The sequence below is a fragment of the Trichosurus vulpecula genome, chromosome 7, assembly GCF_011100635.1.
Source record: "Trichosurus vulpecula isolate mTriVul1 chromosome 7, mTriVul1.pri, whole genome shotgun sequence".
In the NCBI taxonomy this organism is placed as follows: domain Eukaryota; kingdom Metazoa; phylum Chordata; class Mammalia; order Diprotodontia; family Phalangeridae; genus Trichosurus; species Trichosurus vulpecula.
This window is the reverse complement of record NC_050579.1, coordinates 265,073,129-265,091,097: the sequence shown is the minus strand read 5'-3', so window position 1 is coordinate 265,091,097 and position 17,969 is coordinate 265,073,129.

Genomic DNA, 17,969 nt, shown 5'->3' with positions numbered 1-17,969 from the left:
AATTCATGAGAAATAGTCCTATGTGTCCGCAGCCTCTTTAACATTCAATATCTGAATTATAAGAATAATAATACTTGCATTATTAAGTCGTCCTAAAATTCTTACTGCTGTTTTAGGATTTAATAGCTGTACTACCTTTCTAGCTGTTCAGTTTTGTAACTTTGGCATCACCTATGGCTCTTCCCACTCTTATATACAGTTAGTTTTCATGCCCACTTGAGTCTATTTCTATAATATCTCTTACATATACCCCTGTCTCTCTACTCATAAGCACCACACTTCCCTAGTCCTGTCCCAAGTCGTTTCCTAACCAGCTCTCATTTGGTTTAGACTAACAGCCTCACAGCTGGTTTTCTCTGCAATTTCTACCCCATATGAACTATCTTTTTCATTTTGATACTTAGATGGAATTGTGATCTCATTATTTTGGGTACATTCTCTAATGATGCAGCTTATGGTCCATTTATACGCTCTCGTTCTATGAGGTTCTTGTTCATAGTCTTTTTTCAAGAGATTAGTGGATTCTTTCAATTTCTGTTTTACCCTCTGGTTCTAGAATATCAGGGCAGCTTTCCTTGATAATTTCTTGAAAGATGAGGTCTAGGCTCTTTTTTTTGATCATGGCTTTCAGGTAGTCCAATAATTTTTAAATTATCTCTCCTGGATCTATTTTCCAGGTCAGTGGTTTTTCCAATGAGATATTTCACATTGTCTTCCATTTTTTCATTCCTTTGGTTCTGTTTTATAATATCTTGATTTCTCATAAAGTCATTAGCTTCCACTTGCTCCATTCTAATTTTTAAGGCAGTATTTTCTTCAATGGTCTTTTGGACCTCCTTTTCCATTTGGCTAATTCTGCTTTTTAAGGCATTCTTCTCCTCATTGGCTTTCGGGATCTCTTTTACCATTTGGATTAGTCTATTTTCAAGGTGTTATTTTCTTCAGTATTTTTTGGGTCTCCTTTAGCAAGTTTTTGACTTGTTTTTCATGATTTTCTTGCACACTCTTCCCAATTTTTCCTCTATTTCTCTTACTTGATCTTTCAAATCCCTTTTGAGTTTTTCCATGACCCAAGACTGTAGCAACAATTCTACTGGCAGCTACTGTGGCTCTGTAAAACCAAAAACAACCAGCACACAGAAGGCTGCTAACATAGGTTCTTTTGATATGCTTTTTTAAGGAAAGCAACTTTAAGGGGTTAATAATCTCAGTTTAATTAAACATGCATATATAATTCACTTAGTTCAGGAGGAAAAGCCAGCACCCTGAACTTCAAAACAAATACAAAAAAAATTACAAACATCAACAGACAAACCTTGTCTGATTCAAATCACAATTCATAGTTACCAGAGAATCACCAACATCTATGTGGGTTACAAATCTGGGTGTGGGGGGGGCAGTTATGGCTCTTGAAGAGTCTCAACAATCCTTCCATGCATGTGTCCCAAAAGTCAAATGCCAACTTTGGATCTTCTCAGGGCTGAGAAGCACTCAAACAAAGAACAGTGAAAAATCCCTCAGTGCTGAGAAACACTCAAACAAAGAACAGTGAAAAATCTCATTGTGCTGTCCATTACATTTGAAAGGCAAGAATCATTAAAGGCACCTAAGAGAAGAACAGCAAAAAGCACTGCCCTGATTACATTACAGAGACCAATTCATATTTTTATCGGAGGCTTTTGTGTAGGATCTTTGACTGTGTTGACTTCTTCTGGCTGTACGTTTTGACCTTCTTTGTCGCCGAATAAAGATTCCATAGTCTGAGTCCTTTTACACTGCTTGCTCATTTTCTCAGCCAGTTACTTGACTTTTGAGCTTTTTGTCAGGGTATGATTGCTTTTAGAGTGGAGAGTGCTTTGTCTCAAGCTTCAGGGGTTTTCTGTTGCTGTTTTCAGAGCTACTTCTTTTCTGAGGTGGTATGATGTTCCTCTCCTGGCCTGTGCTCTGGTCTGTGAGTACAGGCAGTCATTTCTGCCATGTAACCACCAGGGGGACTCCCTCTCCACAACCACCACAAAGCTCTGCCATATCATTGCTCCTCCTCCCTCAAGAACTGCCAACCAAGATCCAGATCCAAGCAGGGCAAAGCAAGAGAACCTTGCCTCAGCACCAGCAAAGCCATCTCTGCACTAGCACTCTGATCAGCCACTTGATTCCCCCCACCATGTGGGCCTGGGCCTTCAGAAGCAGACATTACCACTGCTGCTGCTATTGCTGCTACCACTGGCACCAACCCAGGGCTGTGGCTGGACCATGCACTTTCCCCACCCAGATCCAGCAGTTTTCCCAGTGGCTCCTTAAGAACTCCATAATCAAATATGAAATCCTTTGTTTGGTGCTTAAAACTCTTGATGATCTGTCCCCTTCCTAAATCTCCCATGTTCTTGTACTCTAGTCTTCCACGTATTCTTCAATCAAGTGATACTGGCCTCCTTAATGATTCTCTCACATAGCGCTCTGTCTTTTAACTCTGACCATTTTCACTGACTGTTCTTCATTCATGGAATTATCTCCTCCTTCTTCTGCATGTCTTTGCTTTTTTGGCTTCCTTCAAGTCTCAGTCATAATCCCACCTTCTGCATGAAGCATTTCCTAGTCCTCCTTAATCATACTGCCTATGAGTACTTCCATTAGGATGCAAGTAATTTGAAAGCAAGTACTGTTTTTCTTTTTGTTGTTATTATTATTATTATTTGCTTTTCTTTGAAACCCCACCATTTGGCATAGTGACTGGAACAGAGTACATGGTCCCTGGAACAGGCACTTGATAAATATTTATCGACCTGATTTTATTATTACAGTTAATAGTTTCTTAAGAATTATAGTTAAATTCTGAGTCACTCAAGATTCTGCTTTCTCTTAAAGATATAGTAACAGTATCTATTTTCTCTGAGAGAGGCTATACTGGTGTTTTACTTAAAACAGAAGACAGTACAATAAATGTATAGAAATCTGATATATACATGCATATAAAAGCAGACTTAAAAATAATGAATATTCTAAGGAAATCAAAGATGGAAACACAAATCTTATATATAGCAAAAGAATTTTAATAATACATTTTTCTGGTAGCTAAAAATTAGAGACAGAATGTTAGTACACATAGTTTGAGGAAAGGCTAAAGAAATGTCATCATATGGATATAATGGAATATTAAGCTCAGATAAGAAATGAGGTATATGTAGAATTAAGAGAAATATGGGAAGAGTTGAATGAATTTAAGCAGAGTAAAAAAAAAGCCAAGAAAATTATATTGACAGTGATCACATGAATATCAAGAAAACTAAAAGACATTAGAAATCAGATTAAATGTAATGATTACTATTGAGTTCAGAGGGATGAAGACAAAGCATAACTTCAGATTTTCAGTGGATTCTCTATGACAATAGGACCATAGGACTATGAAAGACAATTGTTTCATTGTCTTTCAGATAGAGTAATACTCACAGTTTTGTTAAACTATTTTCCTTTGTTGTGAGTATGGGTTGTAAGGGAAAAGGACATTTTGGAAATGTTAGTAATAGAAAACTAAAATCAATCATTAACATGAAAAATAGCATTTTTATAATGAACCTCACATTTTAGATGTGCTTCTTATAGGCAGCATATTGTAATCCCTGACTCCCAAACCCTTCCAGAGACACCTTGATATTAAAAGATAGTTTATCCCATTCACATTAATGTTTATTGTCATTATATTTGGTTTTCCTTTCACTATATTCTGATATATTAAATGTTTTGAGTACTGTCTTTATTTCTCTGATGGCACTGATCATAAGGAGGGAAAAGTTTTATAAAGCTGTATTTTTAAAATGAATAATTTTGATAACAGTTCAAAATACTTTAGGTATCTGAGATGTTTCACATGAACTCCTTACGGGAAGCAAGTGATTAGAATAGTTGCTTTATGGGGGGCGGAACCAAGATGGCAGCTGGAAAGCAGAGACTTGCATGAGCTCCCCACCACATCCCTCCAGAAACCTATAAAAAATGGCTCTGAACAAATTCTAGAACTGCAGAACCCACAAAATAGCAGAGGGAAGCAGGGATCCAGCCTAGGACAACCTGGATGGTCACTGGATGAGGACTATCGCACATGAAGCAGAGGGGAGCGAAGCTCAGCATGGGCAGCGGTAGGACCAACTAGAGAGGGAGGTGGGCAGAACAGGCCGTAGCACCCTGAATCAGTGTGCTATGGCAGTTACCAGACTTCTTGACCCACAAACACCAAAGACAACAGAGAGGTTAGTAGAAAAAGCTGCGGGGGACAGAGTTTGCAGTTCAGCCACCACCCCAGCGGAAGCGGGAGTGGTGCAGCTACAGAACTACAGCTGCAGTTACTTCTGGCCCCAGGCCCACATGGTGGGAGGAATTAAGTGGCGGATCAGAGCAGCAGAGAAGAGCCTGCTTAAGATTTGCACCAGGTCCGGGTTGGCGGTTCTTGAGGAAGGAGGAGTGCTGGTGTGGCAGAGCTGGCTGTTTAGAAATAGCTCTGAAATCAACAGCATATCCCCTCAAGCTTGGAACAAAGTACTCTTTGCTCTACAAGCAGTCATACCCCAACAAAAAACTCAAGGGTCAAGTAAGTTGGCTGGGAACATGGCCAGGCAGCAGAAACACACTCAGATTCAGTCTTAGACTTTGGAATCTGTGTCTTTGGTGACAAAGAAGACCAAAACATACAGAGAGAAGAAGTCAACAAAATCAAAGAGCCTACACCAAAAGCCTCCAAGAAAAACATGAACTGGTCTCAGACCATGGAAGAGCTCAAAAAGGATTTGGAAAAGCAACTTAGAGAAGTAGAGAAGGTGGAGCCAAGATGGCCGCCTGAAGGCAGCATCTTATCGGAGCTCTCTCACAAGGTCTGTCAGATTCCTACAAAAAGTGAATTTGAGCAGATTTGAGAAAGTCAGAAACCACGAGCTGTCTGTGTGGGGCAAATTTCTGAGCCGGGAGAGTCTGAAAGGCTGGAGGCACGAACCTGTAGGCCGGGAGGGTGCGGAGCTGCTCCAGACCAAGGCAGGAGCGGCTGGCCAGGAAATCCACATGGGAGATGGGCTGGGAGAAAGCTGGGTGCCCGAAACTGGCGGAGATCCCCAGGCCTCCCAACACAGGACGGCAGTCTGTGGAAGCAACGAGAGGCAGCGCAACGCCACTGGCCAGGAAACACTGACTCATGAGGCTTGCAGCCCAAACGTATGAAACGTGGATTCTTGAACTTCCGGGAGGCGTAATTTCCAGGTAAAGGGCTCTAATCCCTCCCCTCCCCACCCAGAGAATTTCTCGGGGGAAAAAAAAAGAACGCTGGAACTGAGCAGAAAGTAGCAGGGCTTCAGTGGTCAAATAGTAGAAGTTCATCAGTCCCAGAGGGGCAGAGTCAGCAGGGGTCAATGTCAGGAACCCAGACGTAACCTTGCTCCCCCAGGGGAAGTGCTAGACATCAGCTCAAACAACAAACAGCTGAGACCATTGCTGATAAGCAAGTGCTGGAGAGCACCCATAGGGAGTGAGAAGCCAGGGAGCCAGACCCCTCCCCACACCTCAGGAAACTGAAGGCTATAATTCTAGATTCACAACACCCAGAATAAGAAAGCTGGAACAGAAAGCCCTGAGGCCCAAAGGTAGAAATTCATTGTAAAGCCAGGAAAAGGCAAACCAACATGAAGAAGAACACAAAAAAACCGAGGACAATAGATTCCTTTTATGGAGACAGGCAGGATCAAAATACCAACATAGAAGAGTACAGCAATGACACTGTAGATACATCGGATACCTCCAAAGGTAATATGAACTGGTCTCCAGCCCAAAAAGCACTTCTGGAAGAGCTAAAGGAGGATTTAAAAAACCCAATTAGGGAGCTAAAAGAAAATATGGAAAAAAAGATCGGCGAAATGGCTACGGAGATTCAGAATCTAGAGAGAGAAAATGACGTCCTGAGAGGTAAAATCAACCAATTGGAAAAGGAGACTCAAAGGCAAAATGAAAACACTAACTCATTAAAAATTAGACTTGAGCAAGTAGAAGCTAATGAATCTATGATGCACCAAGAAGTAGTTAAACAAAACGTAAAGAATGAAAAATAGAAAAAAACATGAAAGATCTGATTGGCAAAACAACTGACCTGGAAAATAGATGCAGGAGAGACAATTTAAGAGTTATTGGTCTACCAGAAATCCACGGTGAAAAAAAGAGCCTTGACAGTATTTTCGAAGAAATTATCAAAGACAACTGCCCAGAGGTCCTAGAACCAGAGGGCAAAATAGTCATTGAAAGAATTCACCGATCACCCCCTGAAAGAGATCCCAAACTGAAAACACCAAGAAATATTATAGCCAAATTTAAGAACTAGAAACTCAAGGAGAAAATACTGCAAGCAGCCAAAAAGAAGAAATTCACATATCGTGGAACTACAGTCAGGATCACACAGGATCTCTCAGCTTCCACATTAAAAGACAGGAGAAATTGGAATATGATATTCCGAAGGGCAAAGGAGCTGGGTCTACAACCAAGGATCAACTACCCAGCAAAACTAAGCATAATTTTCCAGGCAAGGCGATGGACATTCAATGAAATAAGGGAATTCCAGACCTTCCTGATGAAAAGGCCAGAACTCAATGGAAAATTTGATCTCCAAATACAAAACTGAAGAGAGAAATGAAAAGGTTACCAGGGGGAAAAACCCCACAAACCTTATTAACCAATAAGGGCAGGTTGTTTACATCTTTATGTGGGATTATATCATCTTATGTATGTATGTATATATATATATATATATATATGTATATATATATACACACACATACATATATATATATATACATATATGTCAGTCTTGAGAATGGTACAGCTATTATGACAATTGAAAGGGATATACATAGGTTGTGAATGCTTGTATAAATTAACTGATGTAAAGATATAAAATATAAGTAAGAGATAAAGGGAGGGCTATGAGAGAAGCAGTAAGGACGTAGTAGAAAAGGGTAAATTACACCAAATGAAGTGGCACAAAAACATATTATAGTAGAGGGAAAGAAGGGATGGAGAAGAGCAATATTTGAGCTTTACTGTCATCTGATCTATTTCAAGAAAGGAATAACATACCCTGATAAGTTTAGAAATCTAACTTGCCCTACGGGAAGTAGGAGGGGAAGGGGGGAAAAAGGTAGGGGGGTGGTCAGAAGGGTGAGGAGAAGTAACAAGTGGGAAATGGTAAGATAAGGGAGGGGAATAAAGAGGGAGGGTTATCTGAGGAAGGCGGCAGTCAAAAGCAAAACTTTGTTGAGGAGGAGAAGGGGAAACGGAGAAATAAAAGCATAAACAGGGGGAATTAGGATGGAGAAAAAGACACAGATAGAAATCATAACCCTGAACGTGCAGGGGATGAACATTCTCACAAAACAGAAGCAGATATCACAATGGATTAAAAACCATACTCCTACAATATGCTGTTTACAAGAAAGGCATTTGAAACAGGGAGATACACATAGGGTAAAGGTAAAAGGCTGGAGTAAAATATATTGTGCCTCAGCTAAAGTGAAAAAAATCAGGTGTAGCAATCCTAATCTCAGACAAAGCAAAAGTAAAGATAGATTTAACTAAAAGAGATAAGGAAGGACATTATATCCTGCTAAAAGGCACCATAAACAATGAAGAATTATCATTGCTTAACATATATGCACCAAGTGGTAAGGCATACAAATTCTTAGAGGAGAGGTTAAGGGAGTGACAGGAAGAAATAGACAGCAAAACTATAATATTGGGAGACCTCAACCTCCCCCTTTCTGAACTTGATAAATCTAACCTCAAAATAAATAAGAAAAAAGTTAAGGAGGTAAACAGAATTTTAGAAAAGGCACATATGACAGGCCTCTGGAGAAAACTAAATGGGGATAAAAAGGAATATACTTTCTTCTCAAAAGTACATGGCACATACTCAAAAACTGACCATGTACTAGGGCATAAAAACCTCACAATCCAGTGCAGAAAAGCAGAAGTAGTCAAAGCATCCTTTTCAGATCATGATGCAATAAGAATCATTTTTAATAAAGAACCATGGAAAAATAAGCTAAAAACTAATTGGAAACTAAATAATTTAATTCTAAAGAATGCGTGGGCCAAAGAACAAATCAAAGAAACAATTAATAACTTCATTCAAGAGAATGACAATAATGAAACAACATATCAAAACTTATGGGATGCAGCAAAAGCAGTTCTTAGGGGAAGTTTTATATCCCTAAATGCCTACATGAATAAAATAAGGAAAAAGGAGATCAATGATCTAGGCATACAGCTGAAAAAGCTAGAAAAAGAGCAAATTGAAAACCCCCAATTAAATACCAAATTAGAAATACTGAAAATCAAAGGAGAGATTAATAAAATTGAAACCAAGAAAACTATTGAATTAATAAATAAAACAAAGAGCTGGTTTTATGAAAAAACCAATAAAATTGATAAACCTTTGGCCAATTTGAATAAAAAAAAGAAAGAAGAAAATCAAATTACCAGTATCAAAAATGAAAAGGTGAATTCACCTCTAATGAAGAGGAAATCAAAACAATAATTAGGAATTATTTTGCCCAACTGTATGCCCATAAATTTGACAACCTTAGAGATATGGATGAATATCTACAAAAACATAAACTGCCCAGGCTAACAGAAAAGGAAGTGAAATTTCTTAATAACCCCATAGCAGAAAAAGAAATTGAGCATGCCACCAATGAACTCCCTAAGAAAAAATCTCCAGGGGCAGATGGTTTTACATGTGAATTCTATCAAACCTTTAAAGAACAACTAATTCCAATACTTTGTAGACTATTTGGGAAAATAGGTGAAGAAGGAGTCCTATGAAATTCGTTTTATGACACAAATATGGTACTAATACCCAAACCAGGTAGAGTCAAAACAGAGAAAGAAAATTATAGACCAATTTCTCTAATGAATATTGATGCAAAAATTTTAAATAAAATATTAGCGAAAAGATTGCAGCAACTCATTAAGAGAATAATACACTATGACCAGGTAGGATTTATTCCAGGAATGCAAGGCTGGTTCAATATTAGGAAAACTATTAGCATAATTGACCATATCAACAAGAAAACTAGCAGAAACCATATGATCATCTCAATAGATGCAGAAAAAGCCTTTGACAAAGTACAACACCCATTCCTATTAATAACACTAGAAAGCATAGGAATAAGTGGAACCTTCCTTAAAATTATAAATAGCATCTACCTAAAACCATCGACAAGCATTATTTGTAATGGGGATAAACTAGATGCATTCCCAATAAGATCAGGGGTGAAACAAGGATGTCCATTATCACGCCTAGTATTCAGTTTGGTACTAGAAACATTAGCTGTAGCAATAAGAGAAGAAAAAGAAATTGAAGGAATTATAATAGGCAAAGAAGAAACTAAATTATCACTTTTTGCAGATGATATGATGATTTATTTAGAGAATCCTAGAGAATCAAATAAAAAACTACTTGAAATAATAAACAACTTTAGCAAAGTTGCAGGATATAAAATAAACGCACATAAATCTTCAGCATTCCTATACATTACTGACAAAGCCCAACAGCAAGAGATAGAAAGAGAAATTCCATTCAAAGGTACTGTAGGCACTATAAAATATTTGGGAGTCTATTTGTCGAGACAAACCCAGGGCCTATATGAACATAACTATGACACACTTTTCACGCGAATAAAATCAGATCTAAATAAATGGAAAAATATCAGTTGCTCATGGTTAGGCTGACCTAATATAATAAAAATGACAATTTTACTTAAATTAATCTATCTATTCAGTGCCATACCAATAGAACTACCAAAAAATTATTTTACTGAGCTGGACAAAAAAATAACACAGTTCATCTGGAAAAACAAGAGGTCTAGAATATCTAGGGTATTAATGAAAAGACATGGTAGAGAAGGTGGCTTAGCCATACCAGATATTAAACTGTACTACAGAGCAGCAGTCATCAAAACTGCCTGGTACTGGTTAAGAAACAGGGGTGTGGATCATTGGAATAGGATAGGTACACAAGAAGGAGAAATCAACAAGTTTAGCAATCTACTCTTTGATAAACCCAAAGAGCCCAGCTTCTGGGCTAAGAGTTCACTATTTCACAAAAACTGTTGGGAAAATTGGAAAATGGTAGGGCAGAAACTGGGCATAGACCATTATCTTACACCATATACCAAAATAAAGTCAAAATGGGTTCATGATTTAGGAGTAAAAGCTGATACTATAAGTAATTTGGGAAAGCAAGGAATAGTTTACTTATCAGATTTATGGAAAAGTAAAGAATTCATGACCCAACAAGTGATAGAGAGCATTACAAAATGCAAAATGGATAATTTTGATTATGTCAAATTGAAATGTTTTTGTACAAAAAAAGCCAATGCAACAAGAATTAAGAGGGAAGCAGAAAATTGGGAGAAAATCTTTGCAACTAGTATCTCTGATAAAGGCCTCATTTCTAAAATATACAGGGAACTGGGCCAAATATATAGGAATACAAGCCATTCCCCAATTGAGAAATGGTCAAAGGATATGAACAGGCAGTTTTCAGAGGAAGAAATTAAAGCTATCTATAGGCATATGAAAAAATGCTCTGGATCACTACTGATTAGAGAAATGCAAATCAAAACAACTCTTAGATACCACATCTCTCCTGTCAGATTGGCTAAAATAACGAAACAGGAAAATGATAAATGCTGGAAAGAATGTGGGGAAATTGGAACATTGTTGCATTGCTGGTGGAGTTGTGAGCTGATCCAGCCATTTTGGAGAGCAGTTTGGAACTATGCCCAAAGGGCTATAGAAATGTTCATACCCTTTGACCCAGCAATACCACTTCTAGGGTTGTATCCCAAAGAAACCACACAAGCGGGAAAAGGACCCATATGTACAAAAATATTTATAGCAGCTCTTTTTGTGGTAGCCAAGAATTGGAAATGAAAGAGATGCCCATCAATTGGGAAATGGCTGAACAAGGTGTGGTATATGAAGCTGATGGAATACTATTGTGCCATAAGAAATGGGGATGATACAGACTTCGGAACAACCTGGAAATACCTACACGACATAATGCTGAGTGAGCGGAGCAGAGCCAGGAGAACGTTGTGCACAGCCACAGATATATGGATTCCGTGAGGACCAACCCTGACATACTTCGCTCTTGTCAGCAACTTAAGGTGCAAGGACAACTCCAGGGGACTCACGATGGAGAATGTTACCTTCATCCAGAGAAAGAAATGTAAAGTTTGAATACAGATTGAGGCTCACTACATGCTTGCCTTTTTTGCTTCTCTTTTGTTTTTGTTTTTGGGGTTTTTTTTGGTTCTGTTTCTTCTTTCTCATGATTCATTCCATTGGTCATAATTCTTCTCCACAACTTGACTAGTGTATAAATTAATTCAATGCGAAGTTATACATGGTAGTTATATGAGATTCTGTGCCGTCTTGGGAAGGGAGGGGAGAAAATCTGGAACTCAAAATTATGTAGAACCATGTGTGGTAAACTAAAAATAAATAAATAAATTTAAAAAAAGAGAAGTAGAGAAAAAATTGGAATGAGAAATGAGAAGGATGCAAGAAAACCATGAAAAACAAGTCAATGACTTGCTAAAGGAGACCCAAAAAATACTGAAAAAAATATTGAAGAAAACAGCACTTTAAAAAATAGACTAACTCAAATGGCAAAAGGGCTCCAAAAAGCCAATGAGGAGAAGAATGTCTTGAAAGCAGAATTAGCCAAGTGGAAAAGGAGGTACAAAATACCACTGAAGAAAATACTACCTTAAAAATTAGATTGGAGCAAGTGGAAGCTAGTGACTTTATGAGAAATCAAGATATTATAAAACAGAACCAAAGAAATGAAAAAGTGGAAGGCAATGTGAAATATCTCATTGGAAACCACTGACTTAGAAAATAAATCCAGGAGAGATAATTTAAAAATTATTGTACCTGAAAGCCATGATCAAAAAAAGAGCCTAGATATCATCTTTCAAGAAATTATCAAGGAGAAAAGCCCTGATATTCTAGAGCCACAGGGAAAAATAGAAATTGAAAGAATCCACAGATCACCCCCTCAAAAAGATCAAAAAAAGAAAACTCCTGGGAACATTGTCGCCAAATTCCAGAGCTCCCAGGTCAAGGAGAAAATATTGCAAGCAGCCAGTATTTGAGTATTGTGGAAAAACAACCAGGATAACAGCTTCCACATTAAGGGATTAAAGGGCTTGGAATACAATATTCTGGAGGTCAATGGAGCTAGGATTAAAACCAAGAATCACCTACCCAGCAAAACTGAGTATCTTGCTCCAAGACAAAATATGGATTTTCAATAAAATAAAGGACTTTCAGGCTTTCTCAGTGAAAAGGCCAGAGCCAAATAAAAAATTTGACTTTCAAACACAAGAATCAAGACAAGCATGAAAAGGTAAATGAGAAGGAGAAATCATAAGGGACTTACTAAAGTTGAACTGTTTTGTTTACATTCCTACATGGAAAGATGATATGTATTATCCATGAGACCTCAATATCATAGTAGCTGAAAGGAATATGCATATATACATATATATATATATGTGTGTGTGTGTGTATGCATATATATACATACGTGTGTGTCTGTGTATGTATATATGTAGGTGTATATATATGTATATATACACATACATTACATATATATATATATATATAGACAAAGGGCACAGGGTGAGGTGAACATGAAGGGATGATATCTAAAAAAATGAAATCAAATTAAGGGATAAGAGAGGAATATATTGAGAGAGGGAGAAAGGGAGAGATAGAATGGGGTAAATTATCTTGCATAAAAGTGGCAAGAAAAAGTGGTTCTGCAGGAAGGGAAGCAGGGCAGGTGAGGAGGAATGAGCAAATCTTGCTCTCATTGGATTTGACCTGAGGAGGGAATACCATACACACTCAATTGGATATCTTACCCCACAGGAAAGAAGGAGGAGGAAGATATAAAAGGGGGGATGATAGAAGGGAGGGCAGACAGGGGGAGGAGGTAATCAAAACCAAAAACTTTCGAAAAGGGACAGGGTCAAGGGAGAAAATTCAATAAAGGGGGATGTTAGGAAGGAGCAAAACATAGTTAATCTTTCACAACATGAGTATCGTGAAAGGGTTTTACGTAGTGATACGCATGTGGCCTATGTTGAACTGCTTGCCTTCTTAGGGAGGGTGGGTGGGGAGGGAAGAGGGGAGAGAATTTGGAACTCAAAGTTTTTAAAAACAGATGTTCAAAAACAAAAAAAAAAGTTTTTCATGCAACTAGGAAATAAGATACACAGGCAATGGGGCATAGAAATTTATCTTGCCCTACAAGAGAAGAAGGGAAAGGGGGATGGGAGGGGGGTGGGGTGACAAATGGGAGGACTGACTGGGGAATGGGGCAATCAGAATATATACAGTCTTGGAGTGGAGGGGAGGGTAGAAATGGGGAGAAAATTTGTAATTCAAACTCTTGTGAAAATCAGTGCTGAAAACTAAATATATTATATAAATTAACTTACAAAAAGAAAATAAAATAAAAAGAATAGTTGCTTTATCAAAGCAACTTTGAGACACCATAGCACAGTGAGCAGTTTCATAAACAGCAAGCCTGGGGTCAAGACTCACTTCTGACAATATTAGCTGCATGACTGGGAAAGCCACTTACATTTTAGTGCCTCCAAGTGAAAAACTCTTTGAGACTTTAAGTTGTAAAAAGAACTGCTGATATGCATTTGTGGAAAGAATTTTCTCACTAGTAATTCTCTGCACCAGTGAAATCATAGGTATAGGCAAGAAAATAAAATTTAAAAATTCTTTATGCCTTTCAACTTAATTCATTATAACTTCCAACTTTCAAGCATGTGACTGAAGAACTTTTCAGCTTCTCTTTGATTGGAATCAGTCTTTCAATAGTGGATAGATGGTACAGCATAGAAAACTCACTGTTTGTCTGCAGCAATAGAGACAGAAGTCCCTGTTGCTTCTCCCTCACCAGAGGGACCTCTCTGATAGTAGCTCAAAAAAATTGTCTGAAAGGGAGTCTCCAGAGTGCTCAACTAAGTAAATTAGACAAATCACCTACCTGGAACATATTTAAATTGCAGGTGATGGGCTTTCTAGCTCTTTCTATAGGAGACATTGTGGTTGCATGTCCTGGCACTGAAATTCTTACTGGTAGGTATAGCAGAGGTAGACATTTATCCTCTACCTGCTTTAGCTGGGTTTTGACCATTCCCAGGAAGGTATATATATATTCAAAAGACTGAGATGAAAGGGAAGCAGAATAAGTTACTTTGGGGGCATATTTCAAATAGCATGAATGCTTTGACTCAATGCTTTTATATATTCCTTCTAAATCTGAAAAAATGATCATAATTCCTTACCCTCAATATGGAATGATTAGCTATCATAACAAGAGGGAATTTAACATGCACTATAGAACATAAAGACCATACTTAGTTGTCTAAATATTGTCAAAAGTGTCTATAAAATTTCTTACCCTCATGTAAAGTGGGGTGATCTCTGTTCTTTCCACTCTTATCCCCAGTCAGAACAGCAAATATGATAATAGAAGTTCCCACCTAAGTGATACTTTAGAATATACAAAATGCTTTACATAAATTATTCCACTTGATCATCAGAAATACCATTTGAAGAAGGTAATGTAACTTATCTCCATTTAATGAATGGGAAGACTGAAACTGTGAAGCTAAATAACTTTTCTAAGATAAAACAGATGGCAAGTAAAAGCAGATATTTGGAAGTAGACTGAGAAAGCTGCTGGGGAATATATTCAAGTGAAAACAAGAAATAAAACTAACAATCAATGAGTGAGGATGCCTAGATATGGAGAGGACCAAAAGAAACCATATGATGGGTCATCTAGGCTCTAAGAAAACCTACATTGGAGTCTATAGTTAAAAAAAAACTCTCCCATTTTAATTTGTCTGAAGGTGAGCAGACTCCCTCTGGCATCTGATTCAGTGTTATAAACTTAGTAGCTTTGTCTGTATGGACACAAAGCACTTTACTACCTGTATTAGCTTGGAAGACAAAGTAAACACAGCTTGACTTCAGATTAAAATATTTAAATAAAGACAACAGGACAGCAGCAGACACACGGTAAGTGTTTAATAAATGTTTGTTGACTGAACAGGAGAGATTTATAGTTGTGGAAATAACAGAGCTGTATTTCAGGCTTTGATAGGATAAAAGTGTTAGTTGTCAGCCTCTTTAGCATGGAGTATAGTTCACCACAGATCCTGAAACAGTGTCCCAATCATTCATGTGTAACTTTGGACCTAGACCCAGAGTTACTGTGTGGACCATTGGCAAAACCAGCCATAATTGTCCTGGAGAAATCAGGACCACAACCTAATGACAAATGAGTCTCAGAAGTGATGATGATTTACCCTTCAGAAAAGTAAATAAAGCACTGATATAGATGATTTTTGTATTTGTTGTTGCAGATTTTTTTAACTGAGGCTACCAAACACAGAGTGAAAGAATATAGCCAAAGCTATGAAAATAGGCTTGAGTTTTTAACCATCGTTCCAAGACAAAATCTTCCTTAGCTGGTCTTGGTGGGGAAAGAGGAGCATTAGCTCAGCCTAAAGGGTACATGCCCTCTGCATCCAAATTGAACAAATCAAATCCCTTTTCATGGTGACAGAACTTCAAATATTAAAAGAAAACTATTCTGACCCCTTTTAGACTTCTCCTCTATAAATTAAACACCTTCACCTCCATGAAATCCTCCTCATATGAATTGGTCACAAAAAGTTTCCTCTCCTGAGTAGTCCTGAATTTATGTGGTCATGTGAGAGTAGAGGGGCTGCTACCTATTTATTACTGGAAGCCATACATCTCAGTGCATCCCAAGATAGCATTATGTTTTCTTAGCTATTATTGTACACTGTTTACTCAGCTTACATTTCTCTAAATTCCTCACATCTTTTTTTTCAAACTGCTATCTAACCATGACTCCCTTCTCTTGCATCTTATATCCTCTTAATTTCATTGAAAATACATTTCTTTAGTGCCTATTTAGTATGCAATGTAGCATCCTAGGCATTATAAGATTTAAAAGTTTAGATAAAAAACAAATCCTACTTTCATGAATATATGTAGGCTTAGTAGGGCATGTGACACATACAAAAAATAAGTCCATGAAAGGTACAAATTAAGTATTATGTGAGGTCTGAAGGAAGAAGGAAGAGAAATTTCAGATGTGCTCTAAATGATGAGTAAGAATTCAACATGGAAAAAAGAGGGGAACATTTCAAGAATAGGAACCTTTGATCAAAAGCATAGAGACAAACAAGAATACAGCATTTTGGGTGGTGAAGAACACAATTATTGATAAGGGACATGGTGATTCTTTACTTCAAAGAAAAGAGGAACTTTAGCCAAGTTTTGAGTGGAAAAGTGACATAGCTAAATATATGCATAAGTCAGATTGTCCTGGCAACTTGTGAAGGCTGCATTGAAGGGAGAGAGTGCATAAGAAAGAAAACAAGACCTTGTTGGAGGCTATTACAAAAATTCTGACATGGATCAATGAAGGTCTCTACTCTCATGATGACTATGAGAATGGAGAGGAGAAAGTAAATATTAGAGATTTTATTGTGCAGGAGTTAGGGAATAATTAGAAATAAGCAAATAAGGGAGAAGAAAGAGTCCCTCTTAGAAAAATAATAAAGATAAAAGGCAACTTGGACTATAGAAATGTTGAGGTCATATCATCCATGTGACTCTAGGTAATTCAAAATCTCATCTATTAAATAAGGATGTTGTACTAGGTGAGTCTAATGTCAACTTTCCACTATGACATTTTTTGGATTTATGACTCTATGCAGGACTTGATGAATGAAAAATTATGACTGGGGATAATGACTGGGAATGAGATAACTAGGAAAAGAAGAGGTACTAAACAAAGCTTTTTTTAAAAAATTTATCCAATTCTTACCCTCACTAACTATTATCTTTAACAGGAAAAAGCTAAGTGTTTAGGTAGTCTGATTTAAATTTCTTTTTTTTTTTCATTTTTCTGGTGACTTAAAAATTTTTATTCGATACTAAAACCTTTTAGATAGACATATGTATTGTTCCCTCTTGAACCCATTCCTGATGAAAGTAGGTTGCCAGAACAACCAGCCCTCCTCTCTTATCTAATTCCTCTGAATTACTCTTTTTAGTTGTTTCTAAATGCTTTTACTTTTAAAATTCATATCATACTCAGGTCTACCCCAATCTTTCTTATGAACTACCCAATTACTAATAACAATCTTAGGCATATGTTTTACATTTCCTCATATAAGAGGTAAACATTCTGTACTCGTTGAGTGCCTTGTAATTGGTCTTTCATATGCAACTTATATTTCTCTTGGATCGTAAGTGTCAAATCTATTAATTTCAGGTTTTTTAAAAAAACAAAATCCTAGAAGTCTGACAATTCATTAAATGTCCATTTTTTCCCATTCACGATTATGTTTAGCATAGCTGGGTATGATACTTTTGGCCACAACCCCAGTTCTTTTCCTGTTTGATATATAGTGTTCCAAGACCTGTGGTCTTTTGGTATCATACCTGGTAGGTCTTGCATCATTCTAATTGTGGCACCACCATAACTAAATTATCTTTTTTTCCTTATGGCTCATAATATTTTCTCCTTGAGCTGGAGCTTCTAGAATTTAACTATGATATTCTTTGGGTTTTCTTTATAGGATCTCTTTCAGGTGGTGATCGATGGATTTTTTCTATTTCTACTTTCCCCGCTTGTAATGCTTCAGGAGAGTTTTCTTTACTTATTTCTTGTAGTATTGTATCAAGATTCTTTTTATCATAGCTTTTAGGTAGTCAGATTACTTATATTTTCTCTTTTTTCCTTATGAGATGTTTCATGTTTTCTTCTATTTTTTCATTCTTCATATTTTGTTTTATTA